Source organism: Athene cunicularia, assembly GCF_003259725.1.
Source record: "Athene cunicularia isolate RWA chromosome 7 unlocalized genomic scaffold, athCun1 chr7_part2, whole genome shotgun sequence".
In the NCBI taxonomy this organism is placed as follows: domain Eukaryota; kingdom Metazoa; phylum Chordata; class Aves; order Strigiformes; family Strigidae; genus Athene; species Athene cunicularia.
In genome coordinates, this window is record NW_020799108.1 from 3,747,804 (window position 1) to 3,760,628 (window position 12,825).

The 12,825-nt window shown below is 37.4% G+C and overlaps 1 protein-coding gene and 1 long non-coding RNA gene across 5 annotated transcripts in view; one reads left to right on the forward strand and one right to left on the reverse strand.

The window, feature by feature from the left end:
• The window catches only part of BMPR2 (bone morphogenetic protein receptor type 2), a 114,827-nt gene that overhangs the window by 75,858 nt on the left and 26,144 nt on the right, over positions 1-12,825 (reverse strand). The window lies entirely within an intron of this gene.
• Positions 12,417-12,825, forward strand: part of LOC113482568 — a 16,572-nt gene continuing 16,163 nt past the window's right edge. Inside the window, exon 1 of the long non-coding RNA XR_003398861.1 lies at positions 12,417-12,611. This is a non-coding gene — a long non-coding RNA (uncharacterized LOC113482568). The remainder of the gene's footprint in view (positions 12,612-12,825) is intronic.

Consider the following 12,825-nt stretch of genomic DNA (forward strand, 5'->3'; position numbering starts at 1 on the left):
GGGTGCTGTGAAGATTGTAAACTAATCCAGGGTTGTTTTACCTCGAGGAAAAGACAGAAGACTGACATAAAGGCACCAGTGGCTTACATTTTTATGCAACCATCCAGGGATGAATGACAGATCATTCTGAATTTTATTCATTGGTTGCACTGTTCTGCAAGAAATTCGTCATTACAAAAGCAAGAACAATGAAAACATCATTTTGGGTGCCACTATAACCACCATTATAATATTCAAGTAAAAATTAACACTCCATCAAATTCCATCAGTTCTTCATTGTATTTCCATTGCCAAAAGCACATGGAAGAAAAAACAATTAAAATTCTTGATAGGTTCTCTGGTTTGAGCCCTCATCTGAAAATTAATTAGGACAACATTCATCTAGCTCTTGTCTAATCCTTTTTTGAGTTTGCAGAAGCCATCCCTCAGTTCCAAGGTGAACTTCTGATATTTATTGCACCCTCCTGGCCTGAATGAAGTGGCAGGAGTGCAAGAAAAGACAAGCAATTTACCATTGCTTATGGCAGGCACAGATGCCAGCATTAGAGGATTCCTGCAAGCCTTGATTTTCAGATAGCAATATGGTTATGTACTAGTAATATCATTATGCCCTGGAGATTCAACTCTTTGTCCTCCAGTTCACATAAATGAAAACAAGTACCAATACATCAGAGAATACCGTCTCTAGTTTTTATCGCAAATTCCTGCTATAGTTGACAGATGGCTCAGTCTTATGAGTGGAAGAAAAGCCATTTCCTAGCTGACCCCAAATGCTCGGGCTTTCTTGGCACACCTCTCAAAGAATTCAAGAATAGGAAAATGGAGACAGTATGAATTCTCTTTCTGAAAAGAAAATAAATAATGAAGGGAAACATACTGGGTAAGTAATTGTCCAGGCCATATTTGAAAAATAGAATGCACATCTGTATTTCCCTTCTAGAGCCCTGAGCCTTAACATTCAAAATATTCTCAGCGGCCCGTTATCTGGAGTCCCTATAATTCACATCTATTGCAGTGAGAAATCTGACAGTCACTAGTAGGGAAAGTGCAATGAAAAGGTTTCAATTGCCAACATCATTTGACAAATAAGTAAGAAGTAATTTTAATTATTCTACTTGAATAGTAATTTTTCATTTTTAAACATCGTGAGGGAGTGTCTGCAATTTCTGACAGATGTCCTATGATATGAAGTTCAGGTCTGAGAGAAAGTTCAAGCAGTATCAATATCTAACCTGCAAGTAATTAAGAGAGATTAGCATCAACAGCAATTAGAACCAGAAACATTTCTTAAATTGTTGTCTAAATTCTTAAATCAAATATCTAAAAAAAATTTATTTTCTAAACTATATCCATGGAGCTTTAGTTACTAAATGCAAATCCAGACATGCAAATTTGATTGCACATTTCTGGCATGCCATCAAGGCAAAGAAATATGCCACACATACTGGTCTGCCTAACTTTAGCTAGAGGTGACTCAGCTCAATGATTCAGAATCTTTAAAACTTTTTTTTTTTTTTAAGGGGGGGGGGGGGCGGCGGCCAGAATCTAAACAAGTTCAAAGAAATCACTTCTCATTTATGGATATTTTGTGATAAAAGCAAAACATTAATAACATTACTTCCTTCTAACTATCTCAGCTATTTTTAAGTATAATGATGGCATGCAGAACCTACGGCTTGTAGACTTTCCAGATCACAAAAAAATGGCTCTAAGGACCTGCAGCATGATTTAGATTATTTCAAGCAAAGCCACAACCTTCTGAAGTATCAAACAAATATTTTGAGATAAACATGAAAGATATATGTCATTTTTAATCTACGGAAAAAAAAGTCAACAACAAAAGCTTTTGTGATGATTTTTAATTTTATTTTGTACTTCACCCATTCTGCCATTAATAAACAAATAAGCTTCAGTGGTCAGTGATACTTTTCCTACATACTATTATCAATAACTGTTGAACAGCTTTAGTATTAACATACTAAATATTCAAAGCAACTTACCTTTCTAGACTGGGGGGACAAATCTGAGGTTTGCACCTTGGTCAGCAATATATCCAATTTTTAGCTTTTGACTATGTTGCTTTAAATATTTGCAGAACTACCATTTCTTGAGAAGAAATCTACAGAGAGTAACAGCCATCAGTACGTGCTCCCCTCTCTGAGGCTAGCACACCCTCAAAATTAAACCAATATTCTACAAGAAATTGTAATCAACTCCCTGTACCTCAAGTATTAGCTATATGCTGAAGTGCCAGCTGACTACTTAAGTGTTCATCCCTCTACTCTTACTTCACCCCGTATTTCTAAGATTTACTATCAAAAGACAGTACTATTGCACTGACTCAACATCAGTCTGTGCAATCCTTAGAGCAATTCTAAATCCCTTTGAAAAAGCAAACAAGCAGCACGTTTGCTTTTAGACACCACAGACAATTTATCTGCATTGTAAAACAAATGTTGTTTTAAAAGCTGACTGTAACCCCTCAGCAGCACTGCTGCTTGCATTGCCCCACTCCCAGAAAATGATTAACAACATAGCATGGGACAGGCTGCTTCTTTCCTTCGCAGTCAACCCAGCTAACTAAGGATGTGTCCAGTTTTCACACAGTATAGGAGTATTCAGATCCCCATTCTGGCCTGCTTCTTTATGTCTCTATCAAATGATCTGCAGCTGTACAAATAGCAGGGTTTCACCAGCATACAGTCTCCTTCAATACAATGTATTTCCTTCAGTAGCACTTCCATGAGCTTACATATGCCCAGCATCTGAAGAATTGTAACAAATACATACCTTCAAGACATACTCCCTGCAATACAAAAAAAAACCCCTACGTCTCAAACAGTGAATTGCATGAGAGTCTGTCTACTGCATCTCCACAAAAGGGTTTTGCTGAAATCACGAGTCCTGAGGAGTCTGAGGGGCCATGTGTTAGTTTTATGAATATTCTGACTCATTATCAGGTTCTGTTCTCAAAACAGAAAACAGCACTGTATAAATTTTGCCGTATACCCCGGACAACCATCAACAAAAGCCACCATTTATTTCTTCAGGTAGAAGAGGTTTCCCCAGCTGTGCTAAGAATGCCATCATTTTCCTAAATAAACTATTAAACTGATGAGGAGAGTGTAATTTCTAAAGAAAAGTCTGGAAAAAAAAAGTTGGGTTTGCAAATTTGCAAAACAAGTTAGCTAACATGAGTAAATAGTACCTCTCTCAGCCAACAGCCCTGGCTGGCAGCAGGTTGTAACTTACTTTCATGCTTCCCCCTCCCCTCCCCTAAATCTTTTTGGGCACTTTTGGGTAAAAATGCAAGAGAAAGACAGAAGAGACAGATCCAGACACATCCATGTAACACACTCATCCAATTTATTGCTAAAACCAATTCACATTACAATGGCTCAGTTACACTGAATTATTCTGTGTTGTCTTTGCACAGGTATCTGAGGGCACAGTTTTGCATCTTAGTTGTTCAAAACATTCAGCAGGGTAGCACCTAAATGAAAAGCTTTTCATATTGGTGCTGCTCAGAGCTACTGTGTTTTTTAGAAAGCCTTGTTACCCAGATCAAAATCATAGGTTAAATACAGAAGGAAAAAAGTGGCATCAGAGGTGAAGATGCTTCTGTCTAGCAGAACTTCATTTCAGAAGGTGTTCTTTTTGATCTCTTAAAACACACTTGCTTCAGTTTCTTAATATTTCCAAAGAGTTGTAACATTACCTCAGGTTTTCCCCATAACTGATACAGAGAATACACTTTCAATGGTAGCAAACAAACAGCTTTGTGTCTTATAAAAATTATTTCAATAATTTATTGTTGAAGAAAAGGAATGGATTGAAGTATATATTTTTAAGAAATACTTTACAGCTTGCAAAGAATGGGAAATGTGAAAACTAGGCCATATTTTTCCACGGTGGTTATGTTTACATCTCTACGATATGTTATTTCTCATTTGATTTAGAATAGAGCACCAGAGAAGCCAATTTACTAAGAGCACGGGAAGACCTTTGAACGTCCTGTTCGGTTATTGCGTCTCACTAACGCAAAGGGAAAAGGCGAGGGACAGGAGGGAACACATTCAACTTTCACAACAGCTAGCAGAAGTTACAGCCTGAGTTTATTTCCAAGAACTTAGCTAACCCCTTTAGCACAATAAAACCCAGCAGTTGATGGGTGAAGCAGTCTTTTCTTTCTCCCCCTCCCTTTTTGAACTGCTTCTCTTCCCTGGGAGAGAAAATGCTGAGGCTCCCCTGCCCTGAATGCCTGGCCCGGGTCCAAGCTGCCCTTAATGAGGTCCTGGCAGCGCCCCGGCACTGCAGCCGCCTCGCCAGCACTGCAAACAGCCTTCATCAAACAGACAAGAACCGCCGGCAAAGCTGCGCCTGACAGCGCGGCTTTCCCTTCCAAAATAAAGAGACAAGCAGACATTCGAGAATATCGTATACCCCAGACTTTATCTCAGCTAATCCAATGTCACTGCGAATCCTCTCCAGGAAAAGCAAGCACTAATACATTGTAACAATTAGCAAAGTTTACATCTAATGCTGTTCAAGTCAGCTAGCATTTGATGCAAAAGAAACCCTTAACCCTTCTAACTTAAATTGTCAGATATCCAGCTACCTATTTAATACTTGGGGAAAAAAAAATCAGTAGTAGTAAAGTTCTGATTTCTTTTCTAAGCATCACTGATAGGGCAAATCACTAGGAAAAGGAACCGAGTTCTACAAGACAGGAGGAGATTTTTTTCTTTAAACAAGTATCAAAGCTTTCAACTAAAGAAACATGACAATAACACATTAGTGACACTACTCAATAAAATTTGCTCAGGAACGTAATGTCCACTCATACTTTCACGTTTTAAATTACAGTAATTTTCATGCTTCATATCCGTATTTTAGATTATTTCTTTTTTTGACTGACTACAACCTTGGTTAAAAAAAAAAAAAAAACCAAAAAACAACAGATTACACTACCACCTAACTATATAATAGACAACAGTTTCTCTGCTTCGAAACTAAATGTAGAGCAGCTTGAAGTAAAACAAAAAAAAAAACAAAAAACCCAGAATATAATGAACTGCACACAGAGAGTTGGTTTGCAACTTGTTTCTGTGCACAAAAAGTGCTCTCCCTTATTTAGTTATCCAGTAAGACTTACGTGTTTGGGTTAGGAGTTTATTTATTTGGAAAGAAATATCACTTTTCTCTACAGTAACTTGTAAACTTTATTAAAATTAAAATTTAATTGAGTTTGACCTACCATGATATTACAGGGTATAACCTAAATCTTTGTTAACAAGGCCCAAAACATTTCCTTTCAAAAAGATCACTGGTGCACAGGAGACATCCACATGAAACCATACATTCCATTCAGATCCCACTGGCAGCCACTGCTGCATCTGAAAAGTGTAACTTTAGTAAATTATCAGTAATTAACCAATGAAGAATCCCATCTCCTCAGGCTCAATGCCAGCACTGTCGAAGCTCAAAACTAACATGGAGGAAGTTTACTCCCTTTACCGTTGTTAGTTCTCTTTACCATCTCATGTTGAAAGCAGTTCTCACCGCAAGTCTTTTGCTTTATATGCATAAATTATATATACACAGTAAATATACAGTATTTAGCAAAGGCACTTACTCTTCAAAGCTTACATTAAAAGACATTCTGTTTGTAATATCTAATGAACATACCAAGTAAATCCTAGGTTAGGACCAGCACTTGCTCTCTCCACCCAGACAAGCCTTGTCCAAATGGAGCAAGCATTTCCCCAAGGTAAAGGAGAAGGTTACTGCTTGAGCATGAACAACTGAATAGGAGAACCAGATTCACGTGTTTCACATTGTTATTACATAAATACAGCAAGAGACTGTACCTAATAAAAGATGTGGATGAGCTTTAACAAGCACAAAGTGGAGTCATAATAAAAGCTACAGATAACATCTAATGTCTCCCCACTGCTGGGAGAGATGGAAGGGGGGGTGTGGGTCTCTCCAGCTGACTCTTGGCAAGAAGACTTTGCTTCCTATGGAAGGCATTTCATAGCACGTCCTTCAGTGAAGCACTGCATTTGGATAATTTTGCAAAGGCAAAACATTTAATTAAATACAGCAGTAACGGCACAAATAGGGTGTGGGAAATCTGAACAGCAAACAAAGGAGCATGGACGAGAGTACAAGAAGGGAGGGCAAACGGTTCAAGAGAAAAGATGCGGGAAGGCTGCAGATAAGAAGTCCATTTGCCCAGAAGTGGTAAAGCACTGTCTAGGTTACCACTGCTGTGCCAATCTATTTCTGCACTTAATCACAAATTATTTTTCAATTTGTGCATAACTGTCAACTGACTTGTAAAACCACATTTATACAAAATCAATTTATATAAAACAATGATTTTGTGTATTAGATATCACTAATTTTAAATTGAATTAGCAACCCACCGTATGGCATTGAAGAAAAGGTTTGCACTAACATCATCTCACTTTGTTAATATCAGACTATGAAAGATATACAAATTAACACCTGTGAAATGCAAAAATAAGGATTTATATGTAAGGATATTTGAGAAGAGACACTGATTCTGCATAATTAACAGCATGGAAGAGATGGAAATGTTTGCTCATCTTAACAATACCCATCAACCTGTAATTTACCAAGCTGCTATCATGAAAAACCTGTTATTCCATTTATCATTTTCTCACCAAACTGGACTAAAATTTTAGTCTGGATTTCATTTAAATCTGTCTTTGTAACTGTGCAGCTGAACAGAGTTCCATAATCACACCACCGAATATTTGCTATGCAGGCTATATTTGAGAGAGAAGGAGGTGAAGGACCTTTTCCTTTAGATATACTAGAGTAGCCTTTGAATCAGACGGAGGGACTGAGAGTGAAAAGGCATCAACAATGCCCACATCAGCGTAATGAAGCAGAAAAGCAGCAGGATCAGCAGCAGCAGAGCGAAGGAGCTGCGAGGATGCTGGACCTCCCCCACTGCAAGCAGGATGGCACCCAGTGCCTACGTGACAACACCGCAAAAACCCACACCGTGCACACGGGGCTTCAGGTTAAGGACATTCACCATCCACATCTTTCTTCACAGGGCAACTGTGTGCTTTTGAAAATGGCAATACTTATTTATTTGTACCACCCCTCTTTTGTAGCACAAATCCACTATGTAAAGTTTAACACAGTAGGGAAAACATGCAACACTGACCTCTCGGCATTCTTAATGTATGGGCAAAATGATCAGAAGACCTTCATTTTCAGCATGAGACAAAAGGTTTTTCCCAATGACCCAATGCACATAATTTACAAGGATTATCCCGCTGGTTAAAAGCATTTCAGCTGCTAACCACTCAGGGTATGAAAAGGTTTCAGGCTGTTACATTAGTCTCCCTCCAGCTATTCACTTGGTGCCAGTAACAGAGTAGAATATTTTTGAAACCCTACACTTACATTGCATATGTTTTTTGGATCATTTCCAATACTGACCAGTTTCAGATGTTAGACACACAAACTTATAATATTTTCCAGTACAATTTTCTGGCTTCTAAGCATCGGTAGCTTAGGACACTCTAAAACAGAGATACGACATTTTGTGTAAAAAAAAAACAAAACAAACCTCTAGAAATTTTTCTTTCACAGAGAAGTATTGAGTATTTCTCCTTTTTATCATCCTATTCTATCCCATGCATGTGTATCAACGACCTTTAAAGAGAAACCAACTATATCAAATCACAACTTTCATAGAAAAGCAACAATGGACTTTACCCAACTAAAATGCAAATATGGATGTCAAGCAATTTAAAATTTTAAATGCAATTAAATATCCTTTAAAGTCATTAATCAATATTCTTTTCAGGAAGGAAATGGCATGAAATAGCTTGCATTAAAAACAACAGCAACAAAACATTTTGCTAGCAATGACCTCCTTCAATCTTGAAAAGATTGACATCTTTCTCTAGGGTTGGAATAGACAATTATACCCTAGTACATGTAAGCTCCTGTTAAAAATGTCCATAATTCACTACCAAAAACATTTGTTTACCAGGTCACATTAAAAAAAAAGTTATCCAACTGTATAAAAGTCCATTATAAAGCATTACTTTATACAAAAGCAATTACGCACCAAGAAAAATATTACTTCATGCAAATCTAAGCCACTTATTATGAACACAAGATAAATGTCTTGGTTTGGCTTAATATTGAAGTACAGTATTCAGCAGAGCATAAGCATGTCTTTAATTTAGTGTTTAACTTAACATTAGTGCTTAACATTAAGGATTTGTTAATTCCCCATTGTATGTGTCCCAAATTATGATTTTGAACCTGATACTTAGCAAGTTTGCAATAGATCATACAGTGATGAAGTCAATAGTCTATTTCCTTCATTCTATCTCACATTAATATCTCTAAAAAAATCATAGAGCCATCTAGCATCGAGTTAATTTGTATCACTCCCTTATTTTCCTCAGAAATGCAAATGACTTCCTTAAAATCTCAAGTTTTTAAGATATTACTTGCATTGTTCTGTATGTAATGCTTACAGCTTATCCAAACATGGTGCAAAACCAGAGTAACAGCTTGTGTCCATAAGGCAGCTATCACATTACCAAATAATCCAAAAAAGAGCAACAGATTAAATGGGAAGAGGGGGAAAAAAATAGTCACAATCAACTCTTCAGTAGAAAACCTTTACATTAGAAATAGGTTAAGTATAAACATATAAAATTTTTCTGACCATTTAATTTCATTTTAGAACAGCAACATTAGCTTTTTTCATCACTTATCACTTTAAAAGAAATCAAATACAATTCAGTACTAGAGCTAAACCAGTTCAGAGTTCTGTAAGTATGCTGTTTAAATTAGTCTCCTACTATCTCTTAATATCTATCCCACTTTATTCTAGAAGTCTTCCAAAAGCAATCTATGTCTGCAGTATAGTCTTAGCAAATAATTATGCACATCATTTACATATCTTTATTATTTACATTTTCTTATTATCTGAAGTAACCAAAGGCTCACAAAACCAAAAAGTTTAAAAAGCCTTTACCCTCCTGCTGCCAGGGATTAGCATATTTAAGCATTCTAGGGAGGCCCACATGAAACAAAGAGAAAGGCTGGGAAGCACCACAAAGCAATGCTTCTCAAGTAGAAATGGGTCCTTTAAAACAAAACAAAAGAAAAAACCCCAACACTTATGCATTCACACCACTTGCTATTTATCCATGACAGAAAGTTAAAAAAAAAAAATCACTGCAGAAATTCAAAAAGATAACAAAAGTCAATGTATCACACACAACCAACTCAAACCTATTCAGTTCCTTTTTCCTTGCAGAAAAAGTCTGCCCCAAAGCTCACTAAAAAGCACAATACAGTCAAGCCCTAAACAAGCCTCCTTCTTCTATAAATCAAGGAAACTACCAATGGGAATAGGGGATGAAAAAAAGAAATTTATCTCTCTTTAGACAAGAAGTTCCCAAAACATCAACCCTTAAGCCAAGCTTTTAATTGAGGCAATGCAGTTTTAAATTAATATGGTTTTCACACATCAGTTGTGAACTATCAACTCTCTAGTACTCCATGGACCACTTGTGGTTAGACAAAGATTTTTTTTCTAATCAGCTGCTCAATAACTCTAGACAACCCTGTTATTCAGTAATCCAGGAATAATTCTCTCTTTCTCTGCGGGGGCCATTACACTGCCTCTTAAACCAAACTGAAGTAGGATTAGCATCACTTTGGCTTTTCCCCTCCCTCATGAAACTGCACAGGGAATCAATTCAGAGAGACCATCTGAGGAAAAAACAAACTAGGGGTGCAAGGGGAGGTTACTTTTGGAAAATCAGCTCTCCAAAGGGTCTCTCTGCACACCAAAGCACTGGTGCTGGCAGGGGAGAGAAGGCAAGGCCAACTGGCTAGCAGGCCACATAGGAGGCAGGTGGAAATCAAGAAAGGGGATCCCTTGACAGCTCAAGGTTCAGATCAAACTTCAGCTGCCACAGAACTGCACACTAGGCTTCACTCCTTCCTTCAAAAGCAAATCAAACATGTAACAATTCTACAAACGCAAAGAAATCAATACTTCTGAGTCAATGGTCAGATCACTGAAATAGAAATTTGAGCTCACCAAACACTAACTGGAGGAGTCTCAAAACCAGACTGAATGTTCACTGTCTGTTGACTGTTTCAGTATCCCACTGGGTGATACTATCCATGCTTCCAAGAATTAAAACCAATAACTTTTTCACAGGGAAATTATTCTTAAAATCATTGACTTGACTGTCACAGTGGTTTATGGGAATTTCATAGAAGTTTAAACTGTAGCCTTGTCATGTATTGAGTAATTACAGTATAGGGTTGTACAAAGAAGAGTGAACTACTAAGCCTTCACAGAGCAAATTCCACAGCACTTCATTCTTCAACCTCTGTGGAGTTGAAAGGCAACACCACTTATTTCACAGCAACCTATTACCAAATACGTCTACCAATAGATGAAGAAATTCCAGATTTCCTCTTAAAGAATGAGAAATAGGAAGAATCTGCTATGGTACTGATATCACTTGAAGACACAAAATCTTCACTTGGCTCAATTCTTTTGAAGTGCCTTAGTACATTTTTGATAGCTCAGTGAATGGACTTGTGGGTAGTCAATCTGCATATATTTTGATAGAATATGCAAAGAGGTTCTCTGAAGATCCCTTTAAATAAACTACAGAGAAAACATTCATTATTTCAGTAACTACGAATGATAGAAGCTGTCCCAGAGAAATTAAGGCATTCATGCACTCTCTGCATTAAAATTTAATTGGACTATTTACTAGCAATGTGACTTCCTTCCTGAAAACCATTTTATACTCATCTCTGACAAGCCTCTAGAAAGCCCTAGAAGCCAAGCAGAACACAGAGGAATTTACTGTAACTACGTGTTTTAAAATAAAAAATTATTTGCGGGGAAGGAAACAAACTCACACCAAAATACCCCAAAACAGATCCAGATTGTTGGGCAACCATCCTTCAAGTTGAAGAGAAAAATCAGCAATGAACCTGGTAGTCGTAGGTGCCTGGATTCTCCCCAGATCTTATAGGCCAGTCTTGGCCTTTTCGGACTTCCTATTCCCATACAGCTTCCTGCATGTAATTACTTCACACAGACATTTCCCAGCCATTTCTTAGCAGTAAATCTGTTACTTCCTCCTTTGTGCTGACCCTGAGTAACTTCACTCCTAATGACCTGGACAAATACCAGTGGACTTTGGAATTTCAAGTGTTGCCAATAATCAGACTTGCCTTTCCTTATACACAAGAATCCATGAAATACAAGACTACTTGTGCTGTAGTCCAATGCAAACACCTCAGGTCTTCCTCTAAGATAACGTAAAGGCACTGTGAAGAGGGAGAGTTTCAAACAGAGCTGATATAATAAAAACAGATTATGAAGCGAGGCAATTGCACTGTATCACAACAAAGTGACCTTAAATTAGTTTTATGAGAATGAACTTTGACAGTAATGAAAGATAAAAAAAGGTATTTGATACCCAAAGCCTGTTTTCAATCTATGTAAGGTAAATGGTTACAAAAATATGAAAACATAAGCAGGCACATATTTCCACTTCGAAAGCGGATGAATGTATCTGTAGAGGAAGGAAATTCAGATTTGAATATTAGCTGTTACAGGAAAAATAAACAGCAACTGATGTACTTTTTCCTGCAAGTCTTATGAACTTAAATAGTTAATCACCTGGATCTTGCATTACTAAGAATTTATTTTATCTGCTTACACCTTGTAAGCCATTTTGCACATCACAAATACTAAATTATTCTACAAAATTCTACAGTGTTTCACATTTGTTCAGTTATAACATTATAATATTCTACTTTGTTACAATCGTTCATCTCATATCCAGAAGAATCACGCTTTACAAACTGACATAAATTAAGTCCAATCAGTCTGGTGCATGTTTTAAGAGGTTAGTTTAGATAGCCAGCTATGCAACTTTGGTCCAAGACCATGGAAAAAGAAATACAGCCCATTCTGCTGGAAAATGTCACAGGCTCTTTAAATTTAAAATCGGATATAGATGTGTGTTATTAAGAAATGTAGCCACTTACAGAATCAAGTACATACACAGATTCTGTTTCAACACCTAACAGCCCTGAAGTTCCTGAATACATACAGTGAGTAGGCAGAGCTAAATTTCCTTCTCAGAATAGTTGCCAGTAACATTGAAAATGTCAAAAGCATGGTACAAAAGCTCTGCACACTCCCACTATTTAACAACTGTCGGAGCTGACCCACAGCAGGAGCCCCCACGAGTTGCTGTAACTCACCAGTCTGGCAGAAAACTAGGTCAGTAACCCCACAAACACACTACTTAAATTTCTGCCACATTAGTGACTTAAAGCTGCTTAATGAAGGATTTCCAGATGAGTACAGGGGGAGGAAGGAATACATAGCTAGGAGCAGAGGAGAAGCTGGAAGAAAGAGATCTCCTAATGTATTGCTGCTATAGAAGGATGACTAAATCATCAGCTCCAGGAACTGCAGTCTCCTGCCTGGTTCCTGAAGACCCTTGTCAGAATGCAACAAATAACTGGGGACAAGTAAGAACAGAACTGTAAGTAGCCTCTCCCTACCTCAAAGGACACCTACTGACCAAATCTCAGCTATCATTACTTGCAGACATTTCCTAAAAAGCAACCCCGTGCAAAAATCAAATTCCGTGTTCACATATTTATATGGCATCTTTAAAACGACATTAAATACCATCTCCATGGAAAAATTACTTCTATTTACACTGAAATGGAGAAAGAAAAAAAAAAAAAAAAAGG